The sequence below is a fragment of the Oryzias latipes genome, chromosome 14 (genome assembly GCF_053564925.1).
Source record: "Oryzias latipes strain Hd-rR chromosome 14, Olatipes_Hd-rR_3.1".
In the NCBI taxonomy this organism is placed as follows: Eukaryota; Metazoa; Chordata; class Actinopteri; order Beloniformes; family Adrianichthyidae; genus Oryzias; species Oryzias latipes.
This window is the reverse complement of record NC_136250.1, coordinates 5865402-5882090: the sequence shown is the minus strand read 5'-3', so window position 1 is coordinate 5882090 and position 16689 is coordinate 5865402.

Here is a 16689-nt window from a genome sequence, read left to right as displayed (position 1 = left end):
AAATCATTACGTGATGGCGACACGACCTACGGTTTGGCGGCCATTTTGTGCCAAAATCTGCCATTTTGCGTTTTTCGCGATTTTACACAATATGGAAAAATGAACTTTTTTTCGAGCGATTTCGACGAAATTTGACTCGCATGTCCTTAGCGTAAGTGTACAATCACCTTTGGAGTTTCGTCGACCTTTGACCTCGGGAAAAGGCGGCCATCTTGAATTTTCTATAAAAAACACCTTTACCACCGGATTCAAACGTAAACTTGTCGTTGGAATTTTCATCAATCGTCTCGAAACTTTTTAGGCATCAATGGCAAGCTACTGTGGAAAAAATGTTGGAATTAGAAGTTGTAGATTTTGAACGGCGTGTGCGTGGCAAGCTAGCAAAGTGGCGCACTGTTATAACTCTCATGCATTTCAATACAATACAGTGAAAATTGAATGCATGCATTCATGCCTGAAACAGATTACATTGAAAAACACTGGATATGGACATATAAGGAATGTGGGCGTGGTTAGCATAAAACCACTGTTGCTAAGGACGACAAAAAGTTTACTTTTACCGATTTGTCCGAAACTGACGTCAATCTGTTCGTCCTCCCGAGGGGACCAAAACATAAAATGGTTGCTATGGAGATAAAATCAACAGAAAAGCCGCCATTTTGGAAAAAGTGTTTTTTTTAGCAACTTATGACATAACTCTCACCAATGGAGGAATGTGTTTTTCTGAGTCAGTTGATGATGCTGATCGCTATGCTAGCACTTTTAGCTATGTTAGCATAACTAGCATAGTTAGCATAATTAGCATTTTAGGTAATGTGTTTTTCTGAGTCAGTTGATGATGCTGATCGCTATGCTAGCACTTTTAGCCACATTAGCATAGTTAGCATAGTTAGCATAATTACCATTTTAGGAAATGGTTTTTTTTTGAGTCAGTTGAGGATGCTGATCGCTATGGTAGCACTTTTAGCTATGTTAGCATAGCTAACATAGTTAGCATAATTAGCATTTTAGGTAATGTGTTTTTCTGAGTCAATTGATGAGGCTAATCGCTATGCTAGGACTTTTAGTCACATTAGCATAGTTAGCATAGTTAGCATTATTAGCAAATCCAGCCTTGACTAGCTTTTAATTTGTGGGCGGTGAGGGCGGAGAGGGTTGACGGTGGTGCGTAGAGTTGGGCGTGGAAAGCGGGTTGCGTCTGCGGGCCATACAACGCCGCTTGCGGCTTTAATTATTATTATTATTCTTCTTGTCCTATAACGGCGTCTTTGAGCTTAATTTTGACCCCCGCCACATACCCGAAAACTCACCAAAATTGGCACACACCTGGGATAAATTGAAAATGAATTTTTGGCAAAGAGAACGCCACCCCCCCGAAGTCGATGACATCACGGCGAGCGATCCCGTAAAAAAAATGAATGGGCCGAAAATCGCTTATGGGGCCAAAAAAAAATATTTTGAAATACAGTTACGAAACCAAAACACGCGTGTTGGAGATATCCCAAAGAAGTTATGAAATCATTATGGGATGCCCACACGACCTACGGCTTGGCGGCCATTTTGTGGCGAACTCAGAGAAATGGCGATTTTCGTGTTTTTTCACAATATGGGAAAACTACATTTTTGTTAAAGCGATTTTCACGAAATTTCATACACATGCCACAAACACGATTCTACAACTACCAAAGAAGTTTTGTTGACCTTTGACCTTGGGAAGGGGCGGCCATCTTGAATTTTCATAAAAAGCACCTTTAGTAACGTATACAAACGAAAACTCGTCCTAGGGATTTTTATCGATCTTTTTGAAACTTCTCAAGCATCAATGGCAAGCTACTGTGGACAAAATGTTGGAATTAGAAGTTGTAGAATTTGAAACGCGTGCACGTGGCGAATTCGCAACCGTCGCCATTTTAGCTAGCTCGCACATATTTTATCGGAATAGCCTGAAACTGAAATATGCGATACCCTGGCCCACACTGAACAAAACGATGTCACATACGACAAAATCGATAAAGGAATGTGGCCGTGGTAAACAAAAAACCGTCGCAAAAAAAAGTTCTGACTCGGCAAAAAATTTTTTTTCGGATTTTATTTTTAAGAATCGGCTAACGAAACCCAGATAACTTTGTCGGGTATATCCAAAGAAAGTTTTGAAATCATAACGTGATGGCCACACGACCTACGGTTTGGCGGCCATTTTGTGCCAAAATCTGCCATTTTGAGTTTTTCGCGTTTTTACATGATATGGAAAAAATGAACTTTTTTTCGATCGATTTTCACGAAATTTGACTCGCATGTCCCTAGCGTAAGTCTACAATCACCTTTGGAGTTTCGTCGACCTTTGACCTCGGGAAAAGGCGGCCATCTTGAATTTTCTATAAAAAACACCTTAACCACCAGATTCAAACGTAAACTTGTCGTTGGAATTTTCTTCGATCGTCTCAAAACTTTTTGGGCATCAATGGCAAGCTACTGTGTAAAAAATGTTGGAATTAGAAGTTGTAGATTTTGAACGGCGTGCGCGTGGCAAGCTAGCAAAGTGGCGCACTGTTATAACTCCCATGCATTTCAATACAATACAGTGAAAATTGAATGCATGCATTAATGCCTGAAACTGAATACATTGAAAAACACTGGATATGGACATATAAGGAATGTGGGCGTGGTTAGCATAAAACCACTGTTGCTAAGGACGACAAAAAGTTTACTTTTACCGATTTGTCCGAAACTGACGTCAATCTGTTCGTCCTCCCGAGGGGACCAAAACATAAAATGGTTGCTATGGAGATAAAATCAACAGAAAAGCCGCCATTTTGGAAAAAGTGGGCTTTTTAGCAACTTATGACATATAACTCTCACCAATGGAGGAATGTGTTTTTCTGAGTCAGTTGATGATGCTGATCGCTATGCTAGCAATTTTAGCCACATTAGCATAGCTAGCATAGTTAGCATAATTAGCATTTTAGGAAATGTGTTTTTTTGAGTCAGTTGATGATGCTGATCGCTATGTTAGCACTTTTAGCTATGTTAGCATAGCTAGCATAGTTAGCATAATTAGCATTTTAGGTAATGTGTTTTTCTGAGTCAGTTGAAGATGCTGATTGCTATGCTAGCACTTTTAGCCACATTAGCATAGCTAGCATAGTTAGCATAATTAGCATTTTAGGAAATGTGTTTTTTTGAGTCAGTTGATGATGCTAATCGCAATGCTAGCTCATTTAGGCACATTAGCATAGCTAGCATAGTTAGCATAATTAGCATTTTAGGAAATGTGTTTTTCTGAGAGAGTTGATTATGCTGATCGCTATGCTAGGACTTTTAGTCACATTAGCATAGTTAGCATAGTTAGCATTATGAGCAAATCCAGCCTTGATTAGCTTTTAATTTGTGGGCGGTGAGGGCGGAGAGGGCCGCGGTAGTGCGTAGAGTTGGGCGTGGAAGGCGGGTTGCGTCTGCGGGCCATACAACGCCGCTTGCGGCTTTAATTATTATTCTTCTTGCACACTAACGGCGTCTTTGAGCTTAATTTTGACCCCCGCCACATACCCGAAAACTCACCAAAATTGGCACACACCTAGGATAAATTGAAAATGAATTTTCGGCAAAGAGAACGTCACCCACCCGAAGTCGATGACATCACAGCGAGCGTTCCCGTAAAAAAAATGAATGGGCCGAAAATCGCTTATGGGGCCAAAAAAAAATATTTCAAATTAGAGCAACGAAACCAAAACACGCGTGTTGGAGATATCCCAAAGAAGTTCTGAAATCATTATGGGATGGCCACACGACCTACGGCTTGGCGGCCATTTTGTGGCGAACTCAGAGAAATGGCGATTTTCGTGTTTTTTCACAATATGGGAAAACGACACTTTTGTTCAAGCGATTTTCACGAAATTGCACACACATGCCACAAACACGATTCTACAACTACCAAAGAAGTTTTGTTGACCGTTAACCTTGGCAAGGGGCGGCCATCTTGAATTTTCATAAAAAAGCACCTTTAGTAACGGATACAAACGAAAACTCGTCCTAGGGATTTTTATCAATCTTTTTGAAACTTCTCGGGCATCAATGGCAAGCTACTGTGGACAAAATGTTGGAATTAGAAGTTGTAGAATTTAAAACGCGTGCGCGTGGCGAATTCGCAACCGTCGCCATTTTAGCTAGCTCGCACATATTTTATCGGAATAGCCTGAAACTGAAATATGCGATACCCTGGCCCACACTGAACAAAATGATGTCACATACGACAAAATCCATAAAGGAATGTGGCCGTGGTAAACAAAAAACGATCGCAAAAAAAAGTGCTGACTCGGCTAAAAAAAAAAATTTCGGATTTTTTTTTTAAGAATCGGCTAGCGAAACCCAGATAACTTTATCGGGTATATCCAAAGAAAGTTTTGAAATCATTACGTGATGGCGACACGACCCACGGTTTGGCGGCCATTTTGTGCCAAAATATGCCATTTTGAGTTTTTCGCGATTTTACACAATATGGAAAAATGAACTTTTTTTCAAGCGATTTTGACGAAATTTGACTGGCATGTCCCTAGCGTAAGTCTACAATCACCTTTGGAGTTTCGTCGACCTTTGACCTCGGGAAAAGGCGGCCATCTTGAATTTTATATAAAAAACACCTTTACCACCGGATTCAAACTTAAACTTGTCGTTGGAATTTTCATCAATCATCTCGAAACTTTTTAGGCATCAATGGCAAGCCACTGTGGAAAAAATGTTGGAATTAGAAGTTGTAGATTTTGAACGGCGTGCGCGTGGCATGCTAGCAAATTGGCGCACTGTTATAACTCCCATGCATTTCAATACAATTGAGTGAAAATTGAATGCATGCATTCATACCTGAAACAGATTACATTGAAAAACACTGGATATGGACATATAAGGAATGTGGGCGTGGTTAGCATAAAACCACTGTTGCTAAGGACGACAAAAAGTTTACTTTTACCGATTTGTCCGAAACTGACGTCAATCTGTTCGTCCTCTCGAGGGGACCAAAACATAAAATGGTTGCTATGGAGATAAAATCAACAGAAAAGCCGCCATTTTGGAAAAAGTGGGTTTTTTTTGCAACTTATGACATATAACTCTCACCAATGGAGGAATGTGTTTTTCTGAGTCAGTTGATGATGCTGATCGCTATGCTAGCACTTTTAGCTATGTTAGCATAACTAGCATAGTTAGCATAATTAGCATTTTAGGTAATGTGTTTTTCTGAGTCAGTTGATGATGCTGATCGCTATGCTAGCACTTTTAGCCACATTAGCATAGCTAGCATAGTTAGCATAACTAGCATTTTAGGAAATGTGTTTTTCTGAGTCAGTTGATGATGCTGATCGCAATGTTAGCAATTTTAGCAATGTTAGGATAGCTAGCATAGTTAGCATAAATTAGCATTTTAGGTAATGTGTTTTTCTGAGTCAGTTGATGATGCTGATCGCTATGCTAGCACTTTTAGCTATGTTAGCATAACTAGCATAGTTAGCATAATTAGCATTTTAGGTAATGTTTTTTTCTGAGTAAGTTGAAGATGCTGATTGTAATGCTAGCACTTTTAGCCACATTAGCATAGCTAGCATAGTTAGCATAAAAAGCATTTTAGGTAATGTGTTTTTCTGAGAGAGTTGATTATGCTAATCGCTATGCTAGGACTTTTAGTCACATTAGCATAGTTAGCATAGTTAGCATTATTAGCAAATCCAGCCTTGACTAGCTTTAAATTTGTGGGCGGTGAGGGCGGAGAGGGCCGCGGTGTTGCGTAGAATTGGGCGTGGAAGGCGGATTGCGTCTGCGGGCCATACAACGCCGCTTGCGGCTTTAATTTTTATTTTTTATTTTTATTCTTCTTCTTTCTTTCTTCCACTTTGAGCGAAAATTTGACCCCCGCCCCATACCCGAAAACTCACCAAAATTGGCACACACCTAGGATAAATTGAAAATGAATTTTCGGCAAAGAGAACGTCACCCCCCCCACGATGATGACATCACGGCGAGCGTTCCCGTAAAAAAAATGAATGGGCCGAAAATCGCTTATGGGGCCAAAAAAAAATATTTCGAAATACAGTTACCAAACCAAAACACACGTGTTGGACATATCCCAAAGAAGTTATGAAATCATTATGGGATGGCCACACGACTTACGGCTTGGCGGCCATTTTGTGGCGAACTCAGTGAAATGGCGATTTTCGTGTTTTTTGACAATATGGGAAAACGACACTTTTGTTTGAGCGATTTTAGCGAAATTGCACACACAAGCCACCAGCTTGATTCTACAACTACCAGAGAAGTTTCCTTGACTTTTGACCTTGGGAAGGGGCAGCCATCTTGAATTTTCAAAAAAAGCACCTTCAGTAACGGTTACAAACGAAAACTCTTCCTAGGGATTTTTATCGATCTTTTTGAAACTTCTCGGGCATCAATGGTAAGCTACTGTGGACAAAATGTTGGAATTAGAAGTTGTAGAATTTGAAACGCGTGCGCGTGGCGAATTCGCAACCGTCGCCGTTTTAGCTAGCTCGCACATATTTTATCAGAATAGCCTGAAACTGAAATATGCGATACCCTGGTCCACACTGAACAAAATGATGTCACATACGACAAAATCCATAAAGGAATGTGGCCGTGGTAAACAAAAAACGATCGCATAAAAAAGTGCTGACTCGGCAAAAAAAAAAATTTTCGGATTTTATTTTTAAGAATCGGCTAACGAAACCCAGATAACTTTGTCGGGTATATCCAAAAAAAGTTTTGAAATCATTACGTGATGGCGACACGACCTACGGTTTGGCGGCCATTTTGTGCCAAAATCGGCCATTTTGAGTTTTTCGCGTTTTTACACAATATGGAAAAAGGAACTTTTTTTTGAGCGATTTTCACGAAATGTGACTCGCATGTCCGTAGCATAAGTCTACAATCACCTCTGGAGTTTCGTCGACCTTTGACCTCGGGAAAAGGCGGCCATCTTGAATTTTCTATAAAAAACACCTTTGCCACTGAATTCAAACGTAAACTTGTCGTTGGAATTTTTATCGATCGTCTCGAAACTTTTTGGACATCAATGGCAAGGTACTGTGGAAAAAATGTTGGAATTAGAAGTTGTAGATTTTGAACGGTGTGCGCTTGGCAAGCTAGCAAAGTGGCGCACTGTTATAACTCCCATGCATTTCAATACAATACAGTGAAAATTGAATGCATGCATTCATGCCTGAAACTGAATACATTGAAAAACACTGGATATGGACATATAAGGAATGTGGGCGTGGTTAGCATAAAACCACTGTTGCTAAGGACAAAAAGTTTACTTTTACCGATTTGTCCGAAACTGACGTCAATCTGTTCGTCTTCTCAAGGGGAACAAAACATAAAATGGTTGCTATGGAGATAAAATAAACAAAAAAGCCGCCATTTTGGAAAAAGTGGGTTTTTTATCAACTTATGGCATATAGCTCTCACCAATGGAGGAATGTGTTTTTCTGAGTCAGTTGATGATGCCGATCGCTATGCTAGCACTTTTAGCCACATTAGCATAGCTAGCATAGTTAGCATAGTTAGCATTTTAGGCAATGTGTTTTTCTGAGTCAGTTGATGATGCTGATCGCAATGCTAGCACTTTTAGCCACATTAGCATAGCTAGCATAGTTAGCATAATTAGCATTTTTAGTAATGTGTTTTTCTGAGTAAGTTGATGATGCTGATCGCTATGCTAGCACTTTTAGCCACATTAGCATAGCTAGCATAGTTAGCATAATTAGCATTTTAGGTAATGTGTTTTTCTGAGTCAGTTGATGATGCTGATCGCTATGCTAGCACTTTTAGCCACATTAGCATAGCTAGCATAGTTAGCATAATTAGCATTTTTAATAATCTGTTTTCCTGAGTCAGTTGATGATGATGATCGCAATGCTAGCACTTTTAGCCAAATCAGCATAGCTAGCATAGTTAGCATAATTAGCAAAAGCCGTTTTGACTAGCCTTTATCAAAAGTGGGCAGTGAGGGAGGCGGTGGTGCGTAGAGTTGGGCGTAGAAAGGCGGGTTGCGTCTGCGGGCCATACAACGCCGCTTGCGGCTTTAATTATTATTGTATTTTATTACTTTTTTGTGTGTTGATATGCTTTTATGCTTGTTGTAAAGCACTTTGTGACTTGCTCTGAGAAAAGTGCTATAGAAATAAAGATTCTATTCTATTCTATTCTATTCTAGATGTGGGACATATATTCTCCTCAGCTTACCACCCCCGGCGGGAGCGGTGTGCTGCAGTTAGAACAGTTTGGTCGGGGTTGATGCGCCGCCGTGCACTTAACCGTAACCGTAACCATAACCTATACCCTCCTACGGGTCTGTGCGGCCCAGAGAAAAGTTCAGCACTGACTGCATGTATTTAGAATATTACGAGCTAATAAATACGTTCTAAAAAGGAAAGTAAGGAACTCCTTAATGTGGTCCGGGGAGTCAGGGGAGGGGGGCTGTCAGGTTTCTTGTCTTAAATGTTCCTCTGCTTTCAAGCCCGTTCATTGTCACGCCCCCAAGAGTCACATACCCCACTGTGATTGGTTGCTTTGTCAGCTCCGCGCACGACAATGAAATAGAGTCATTCATACAAACTGGTGAGACGCATTAATAACAAACTTTCATATTATATTCTCTTCCTGCTCTTGTCGAGGACGGACGCTTTTCTTCTCGCTCCTCCTGTATCAGCCCCCCCCCAGCTTTTGTCTGTCTTCCCTGGAGCTGCATCTTTCTGCCTGCTGCTACTCCTGCTCTTTTTACACTCTAAAGGTGGATCTGATCAGCTGGTCTTTGAATTCGATCGACAGAGTTTTTTCCACACTAAGGAATGGGAAAGCGGACCCTTCCTGCCCAGACGGCACCCACGCGGCTGGATACACCAACGATCCATGGGGCAAGTGGAGGCTGGTGTGCCTGGCCCAGCTGTCTGTGGAAGACGTGGAGGATGTGTACCTCTTTGGATTTATGATAATTGGATTCCTCATCATTGGGATCGGAGGATTTCTGATCTATCAGGCAGTCTGGGAGCAGAAGACGGAGAGAGGCGATTCGTCTGAGCTCTGTGGAAGGATTCTTCGGGGAGGAGAGACTCAGTACGAGAAACTTTCACAAGTGGATCAAAAGCTCTGTGCTTGTCTTGCCCACTTAAGCAGGATGCTCTCGATCTTTGAACTTGTGCAGAAGATGGACACCAACTTGGAGCGCGTTTCTGCCAGAATTGAGGCTAGACTGGACTAAATTGCCCACATTTTGGATCAAATCTGCCTCTCAGTGCAAGACCAGTCAAGGACACAGCCAGCAGAGCAAACAACCTGCTGGCGCCGGAAAATCTAATCTAATCGGACCCCCCCCCCCCCCCCTCCCCCTGAGTTGAGACTCCTTGGCTCTAACCAAAACATCATTCGCTCTCAGAGTGTGAAAACCGCCGCTGTGCTGAAGGCCGATGCTGCTGCTCAACCCCCCCCCCCCTCGACCTCGCTCGGCGAGCGCCCGTGATGAGCAGCTGCGACCGGAGTGTAACACAGGGGGGGGCCCCACCCCCCTATCCAACCTTCCCAGTGATCCTTGTGTACTGCGTGGCCGTGAGAATATGTGCTTCTGTGTTCAGACGGTGTTTTTTTCTTGTATCTACACATTGTATCACAGTGTTGAGATACGACTTTTTTTGTCACCAATCACCCTACCCACCTATTGTAACCATCTTTACCCATCCTAAGAAATAGGTGCGCAGTCGCTGCAGCTGCCTCAGTAAAACTCGAACTGTATGTGTATTTGTTGTATGTCTGATCTTGTTCGGGTTGCACTGGAACAATATTGTATGTCAGTGTAAAAGCTGTGCGTATGACAATAAAAGGATTCTGAGTCTTCTGATTCTGATATTAAGGCGGGGGCCGCAAAATATCATCTTGGGGGCCGCAAATAGCCCGTGGTCCGAGTTTGAGACCCCTGCTGTTGTTCTGTCACTGGTACACTAGCCGCAGGTCGGAAGAACGAATCAATAGTTCGCTTGCTCATAGCTCAGACGCACATATTAGGTTGTGATGATATTTGTCTCCATTTCCTTCCCACAGATGTTTATTATTATCGATTATCTCTAGGCCCCTCCCCCTCCACACATTTTAGCCACTTACAGTGGCTCACAACACAACACATTAACTCACAACACAATAACTCACAACACAACACAATAACTCACAACACAACACATTAACTCACAACACAGCACAATAACTCACAATACAATAACTCACAACACATTAACTCACAACACAACACATTAACTCATGGCCCAGAAGGGTCACAACACAACACATTAACTTACCTCACAACATTTTAACTAACAACGGAAGTAAAGCAGCAATTGAGGTGCTTTTGTTCTGAAATTTCCACTGGGCTGAGTGGCTAACTACCTAACAGAAGGTAATATCACAGTGAGCTGTGGAGGGAGCATGATTTGAAGAGAAGCTAGCAGCAGTGTTGCCAGAAACTTTCTTTCTAAACACATACAATATGAACTGCACACTCCTCCCTCCGGTCTCACACCCCTCTCTGTCGCTGCAAGCGCGCTACTCTCCTCTACTTTTGTCCGCTCCTTCCTCTCACACACGCACGTGAGGTCCCCAACACACACACACACACACACACACACACACACACACACACACACACCCAGTCCGCAACACTAGACACCAAGAATGTGGTGAGATGGGGTTTAGTATTTTGGTCCACTTGGTAATCATGTTTCCATGTTTGAGATCATCCCAAAGAGAGTCACTGCTTCAAGTCCTGCAGTGAAAGCTGCATCTAAATCTGACGCTGTGTTTCCATCTCTGACAAAGTTTGAAGCCAAAGCCCCTCCTCCGCCTCTTTACCTGCTTTTCCTCTCTACCTGTTCACCTCTTCACATCCTCTGCAGCTGAGAGTTGTTTCCCCCCGTGCTCCTCCAGTGTATCCTACACAGAGAGCGCAAAATTCAGTCATCATAGGTTGACACGATAGTGGGCGCGCTCCGGCCTAGCACACGGAAGAAAGAGCTGCATATAGCTGGGATAGAGCGGGTTAAGAAAATGAATGAAAGAAGGCCGATCCACTGAAGAAATATTCAATACTGTCCTCCTTTTATTAGATCAGGAGAAAGAAGAATACACAGCTTTCGTTGATTTTTTTCCCCCTACTGGACTGATTTAGCACCCGATCCGATGATTTTTCAAAATAAAAGATAGCTCAGACTAATAATAAAAGGATTGAGAAACACAGCGATCAGACCATAACTTTAGCTGGTAGCTCCTCCCATTCGCAGCCACAGTGTCAGGCTTTAAAGAACACAATTTCTAAGAGGCGGGGCGTTGCACACCCCCAACAACAGGTTAGATGACAGAGCCCGTTAAGCGTCTCTGCCTGGTGCGTTTACTGAGCTTCAGTACATAGAAGTTCACAGCCACATGGCCTAACGTAGTCCGCTATTATATTTTCATGAGCGAAAAAAAACACGGAACCGACCCTAAAACTGCCCAAATTATGCAAACCCGGCCAAAGCCATTTTTACCCGCAAATTTAGAACCAAAACCTCCCAATCTGGCAACACTGCTGCTAGCTTCTCTTGTAGAAAACTCATGCTCCCTCCACAGCTCACTGTGACGTTACTTTCTGTTAGGTAGTTAGCCGCTAAGCCCGGTGGAAATTTCAGAATAAAAGCCCTTCCGCTTTACTTCCGGTGTGAGTTAAAGTGTTGTGAGGTAAGTTAAAGTGTTGTGTTGTGACCCTTCTGGGCCATGAGTTAATGTGTTGTGTGGTGAGTTATGGTGTTTTGTTGTGAGTAATTGTGTTGTGTGTTAAGTTAATGTGTTGTGTGTTGTAGGAAAAAATCTGTCGCTTTGAGATTTCTTTCCTTTTTAATTAAAGGCAATTTAATTCTGGTCCATGTCAGATCTACAGCCAAGCCTTCCAGATGGTCTTAGAAGATCAAAGACTGTTTCTCCTGAAGGGGGATGAGTTTGGAGCTGCAGCATTAAAACCTCTTTACACATGCAATGTTCAGGAAGTCCCTTTTAAATTCAAATGACGGGAACCACACACAGTAAACCTGAAAGAGAACCTTCAATGAAATAAAGATACGATAAAAAGCCCAAGAGAAATAAGGACCACAAAAATATAAATTCCTTCAGTTTCCCTCTCTTGACCTCACGAAGTGAGGTCACACAAAAAATAAAAACACATCACATCATGCAATCAAAATAGCTGTGGTCTCAAGCCCTCACAATCTGTAGCAGAACCAAGGTGCATTTCAAAGGCGTGGATGATCCATTCATGAGTGTAGCAGCGAAAACCTGTCAGAGCTTGCATTAACCATCTTTAAGAAACGTTCATTTGGACAGGAATAATTCTCGCTACGGCTCCGTGCCCCTTCGGCGGTCATCCCTAAGGATACTCATGCTTCCTTGGATCTTTGGCACATTGGCGTTTACAAGAGTTACAAAGAACAAGACATAAAATAGAAAAATAAAACATTCAAAGTAAAATTTAAAAAAGTAACAATATAAAGTTCAAATTCAAAAAAGTCAAAATATAAAAGTAAAAAGGTAAAAAATATGACAAAGATAACACTTCCTATAAAGAAAAGAAAACACCTAGAATTAAGGGAGAAATGGAGATGGGTTAAACAGAAAAAACTCACACAGACTGATTTCCCAACCAAGGTGTTGAAAAGGGATCACTGACAGGTAACATTGCATATTGTCCGTACTCCCGAACCTTTTCTCCCAGAGCCTGCTCTATGAGGCGTGTCATGAGGGTCCTAAGGCAGGGAATACAACAACAACCACAGAGTGTGAGAATAGCTGAAAAAACTGCTACTGCAACAAGAACGGAGGAGACTAAAGTTTTCCATGGACCAAACATTTTCAGCCAGTCATCCCACATAGATGTATCTACACCTGAATGTTCCTTCATTTTGTTATTCGATGTGCGCATACCTTCAATAGCCACTGTCAATTTTCCATCAGACTGTGTATTGTTTGGGATAAAAGAACAACATTGATTACCAAAAATGCCACCAACACCAGATTTCTCCGCCAATAACATATCTAATGCAATTCTGTTGATTTCACTCGTTACATTGTAATTTGTTGGAATTGAATTGACCATGATGTCTGCAATGTGTAGTGGCAGGTACCACCTTCAGTAAAGGTCTGGGGCCCATACAAACCAGACAATCAGTATTGGTTGTGTAAGCTGACTGTTCCACCATTAGCAACCAGTTATTAGCGTCTCCACTAATACCGGTTATAGCCTGAAACCAATTGTCTGGAGAAGGAGTACCGTCTATAATTTGAACCTGTCTGGCTGGACTGACACCTGACACTCTCCGTATGAGGGTGGGGGTGGTAGCATTGAAGTCTGGGCAGAACATAAGCTGCCAACACGGATCTTTTCCATTCGCTCATGCACAAATAAGTAATCGTGAGCAAAAAGTGATGTAGCCCTTTGTTGGGGTAGGGAAAGGTTGACCAGTAGTGTTAACACGGAAAGTGAAAAACGAATCTGAAACAGTAAAATTAGAAATGATTCTGGACCACTGTTGAGCCTGGGATGTCCAACCAAAGGTACCTTTCTTCCAAGATGATTCTGCTGTGGATCTAAATATAGATCCCCATCCTTCATCTCCAAACAATCCTCGGATGTACCAATGATAACCCCGCCACTCACTTGCTGTTCCCCAGTGATTATGTTTAAAATTCCCCCTTGGTGGTTTAATCAACACATCCATTGTCTGATTAGAATTGTAGCAAAAATAAGGGAATCCTAAAGGGGGCGCCAGACAGCCACACATTAATTGTTCAGCTTCCCTGGTATAAGTCCAGATATCATAAAATGCATTGCGCCTTGTTCTGTTATGTCCTGTAGCTGTCTGCCTGTGGGTTTGTACATCAAAAAAGGTAAACCATACAAGAAATATTAAAAATACAACAAAACTAATACCTGCTAATGTTCATCTCCCTCTCTTGGACTGGGAGTTTCCGAGTCCACTAGCAGAAGGAAACATAGCAAACACAGACAGGGGTAAATCACACAACACAGAAATCTAGATAAAACGACAGTAAAAATATATGTCGAAAGTTAAAATTGAAATGGAACGCAAAAAGTTAAATCAAATATAAAAATATAAACGGAAAAAAGAGAAATTGAATATAAAAATATAAATGAATAAATAGAAATTGAATGTAAAAATATAAATGAAAAAATAGAAATTGAATGTAAAAATATAAACAACAAACAGTTCAGTGCACCGTTCAGATTTAACTGGCGTCCCGTCCACGTTCCTGTGAAAGGCAAGGTCTTAACATGGAGTACTGGTACCACTTGTTGTGTCTGCCTTGAAACTGCACAGCAGACGTCGTTTGAGCTGTGACACGATAGGGGCCCGTCCACCTAGGCGCTGACCACTTCCTTTTGTACGCTTTCAAGTAAACGTGCGTCCAGTCAGCTAGGTCTGCACCTGGTGGGTCAGCTGGGGGCACGTCCTTATCTCGAATCTGCTCAGAAAAAGCGGAGGTAAAAGCATGCAACATTTTCCAATATGTGACTAAGGACCTATTGGGGGAGTGGGCGTCGTCTAAAGGTCTGATAGTCGACGAGGGACCTGCCATCAATCTACTGGTCAAAAGTTCGAACGGAGAGAAACCTGTTCTGCGATTCACTGATTGTCTAACAGCCAACAAAGCTATAGGAAGAGCAGTCACCCAATCTATATTAGTGGAGGTGCATATTTTTGCCAATTTTTCTTTCAGCGTGCGATTCATATGTTCCACAGAGCCCTGTGAAGAAGGATGGTAAACACAGCCAAACTTATGTTGCATTCCAAAAGATGCTTCAACTTGCTCCAGGTGCTTACCATTAAAATGGGTCCCATTGTCAGATCTGATTTTTGCAGGGAAACCATGTGTGGGTATGTAATGATTTACCAGTGCTTTCATCACGGATAGAGAGTCCTCTTTTTTGCAAGGATAGGCTTCCGGCCAGCCTGAAAAGGAATCAACAATAACCAGCAAATACCGCTTACCTCGCACAGGGTTGATCATGTCCGTGAAATCCATCACAATCTCAGCTCCTGGCCAGGGGGCAGAATCAAAAGTTCCTGGTAAAGGTTTGAGGGTGGGCCTAACATTGTAGGACTGACAAACTGTACAGTTCTGCACATAAGCATGACATACATCTCGCAACCTGGGATGCCACCACATGCACAGCTTCGTCATCATGACAGATGGACCCAAATGTGCCGGACCATGGCTTTCCTTGAGGATTTGCTGGAGAAGAGGTCCGTCAGGTGCCACAGGCTGGCCATACGGACCTGATTCTTCTGAAAAAGAACGGCATTAACAACTGTGGGTGTCATAGAAGCATCAAGATAAAACGGCTGAGTATAATCCGGAGGTGCGAAAGCAGCAGCGCATGCCATGTCCTGCACTAATGTTACAAAAATCTCATCAGTTTCTGCTGTCCAGTTTAACACGGCTGTGAGGTTAGTTACAACCTGTTCTTTAATTATTGACCTCAAGGGGGCAGTGCGTTCCACAAAACAAGGCAGAAAATGTCTACTGTAACCACAAAGACCCAAGAAAGCCAACATGTCTCTAACTGTCTCTGGACGTTAATGCCGCAAAATAGACATTCTATGCTCCGTAGACATTGATGATCCCGTGCTAGAAACAATTCTGCCAAGAAATGTAACTTCCCTTCTGCAACATTGCAATTTTTTTTTAGATACTTTAAAACCTAAATTAAACAACTTCAGGAGAAGATCTTTCGTCGCCTGAAGGCAGGTTTTAGCAGTGGGAGCTGCTAGCAAGAAGTCATCAACATACATCAACAAAACACAACCTTCTGGCAGCTCAAAATCCTGTAGAAGAGACTTCAAACATTGATTGAAAATGCCAGGAGAGTTGTACTGCAAACGGACGCCTTTATATTGAAATGCAAATAGGTGTCTGCTGTTCTCATGTAATGGAATACAAAATAAAGCATTTGCTAAATCAATAGCAGTGAACCACACACATTGTGGGGTTAAAGTTGACAGCATGCGATGTGGATCAGGCACAGGAAGGACTGGAGTAATAGTGACATCATTCACAGCCCTTAAATCATGTTCCATTCGATATGTTTCACCATCTGCTTTCAAAACCGGTCTCAAAGGAGTACACCACGACGAATGTGAATGCTCAATAACACCAGATTTCCACAAACCAGTCAAAGTGTCCTCCATCCCTTCATCTGCATCCTTCACCCAGCGGGATTGTGGTCTGAACACCTTGGCTCCTGCAGTTACCTGAATCTCCACCGGGGGAACGGTGGAGCATGAACCAACATCAAATGGACCGACAGACCATAAAGACTCAGGGAGCGTTTTTTTTTTTTTTTATAACTTTATTTATTGAACATTTTCTGTATTAAACAGACATACAGAGTGTAAAATGAAATGTAAAAAAGGCAATGTATAAAAATAAACACTCACATGTCAACCCGTCCCACCCACCCCCGTCAACAACCCCCAGAGGCCAAGTCAGACACAAAAAAAAAAAAAAAAAAAAAAAAAAAAAAAGGTAATTGAATACGTAGTAATAAGTGAGAAAACCAGGGTAACAGCAGTGGCTTTTTGTTGCACTGGTGCTCAG